At 45.9% G+C, this 1,559-nt stretch overlaps 1 pseudogene; it reads right to left on the bottom strand.

Moving 5' to 3' along the window:
• Positions 1 to 342: 342 nt before the first annotated feature.
• Positions 343 to 647, bottom strand: LOC109975001 (histone H4 type VIII-like; annotated as a pseudogene).
• Between the last annotated feature and the right edge of the window lie 912 nt (positions 648 to 1,559).

Below are 1,559 nucleotides of genomic sequence, written 5' to 3' on the forward strand. Positions count from 1 at the left end.
TGCTTTTGTTCTATTGTCTCTCCTTTATCCACTCACCCCAAGCGGTTGACCACCAAGAGCCGGGGTCTGTTGGAAATTTCTTCTGTTAAAGGGAGTTTTTCCTCCCCACTGTCACCAAGTGGTTGCTCAAGGAGGATTTTTTGGATTTTCCCTATGTAATAGTGATAATAGTAAGGTCTAGACGTTACTTTGTAAAGTGTCCTGAGATGACTTTTGTTGTGATTTGGCACTACACAAAATGTGATTTAACTAAACGTTTTCTTTAACAAAAGAACGAGCTCTTTATTTATAAAGTGTGTGGCTCTTAAAAGAGCCGTTGTGTTGTTGTATTTACAGGTCAGTTTAGCCGCCGAAGCCGTACAGGGCGCGGCCTTCAGAGCATACACCACATCCATGGCGGTGACCGTCTTTCTCTTTGCGTGCTCGGTGTAGGTGACAGCGTCACGAATCACGTTCTCCAGGAAAACCTTCAACACCCCACGGGTTTCCTCATAGATCAGACCAGAGATACGCTTCACTCCGCCTCGGCGAGCCAGGCGGCGGATGGCGGGCTTGGTGATTCCCTGGATGTTATCCCGGAGAACTTTGCGATGTCGCTTAGCGCCTCCTTTACCGAGTCCTTTACCGCCTTTGCCTCTTCCGCTCATTTTACCTCACTAGTTTTTAAGTGCTAGAATATCGACGTACTACGAATCCCTCTAACTTAAATCTGCTGTGAGGACGTACTTGAAGACAGGGGACACGGGTCTGGCCTTCTTCTGGCTTTCTGACGGATAATAATGAACTCTTTGGTGCATTACCGCCACCAGGTGACCAACAGCAGGAAGCAGGGACATAAGGCCGGTTTAACACTGTGCTGATAGGGGAACAAACCGTCTGCCACCCAGCAAAGAACCTGTGGTTTAAATTGTGTCAAAGTACAGAATGAAGAACAATGTTACTTCGTATTTTGACTTCAGCGGTCAGTAACCAGAGTGAAAGGATGTTTCCTCTAAAAGTCTAAAGTGTATAACATCACAAAAAATACATGGCACAAAAAAGTGAATTTTTCATTTTGGGGGGTTGACTTGTCTCTCGATTACACCTGTTGTTATGTTCATTTGCACCAAAAAAAATGATTCACAATCACTTCCCAAATGCTGTCCATTGATATCCCTGAGGTTTACCTGGCATTGTGTTATACTGTGACGATTAACTGCTCCCATAATGTTTTGAAGAGTGTAGTTTATGGTATTTGGGTCCAAGTAATGTTGATGTGGTCAGTGCTTCATTGACTTGCTAGAGTGTTCACAAGCCATGCCCAGTATAGACCCCGAGAGAAAAGGCCCCCTGTCCTGCAACAGTCCCTGGCTGTAGAGCAGGCACTACCGTACCCCTCACACAGAGCCTTGCTGCTGCTGTGAGGGGGCAGAGGCCACAATAAAGCACCGTAAAACTACCAACTTGAGCAGAGCAGGCAGAGGAGGGCAGAAGCAGGAAAAGGCACACAGGAAAAGACACACACCAACCACCATGTATTATGACAGTAGACAGATGATGGTTACATCTTGTAACAGTTT

Source organism: Monopterus albus, unplaced genomic scaffold (assembly GCF_001952655.1).
Source record: "Monopterus albus unplaced genomic scaffold, M_albus_1.0 scaffold356.1, whole genome shotgun sequence".
In the NCBI taxonomy this organism is placed as follows: domain Eukaryota; kingdom Metazoa; phylum Chordata; class Actinopteri; order Synbranchiformes; family Synbranchidae; genus Monopterus; species Monopterus albus.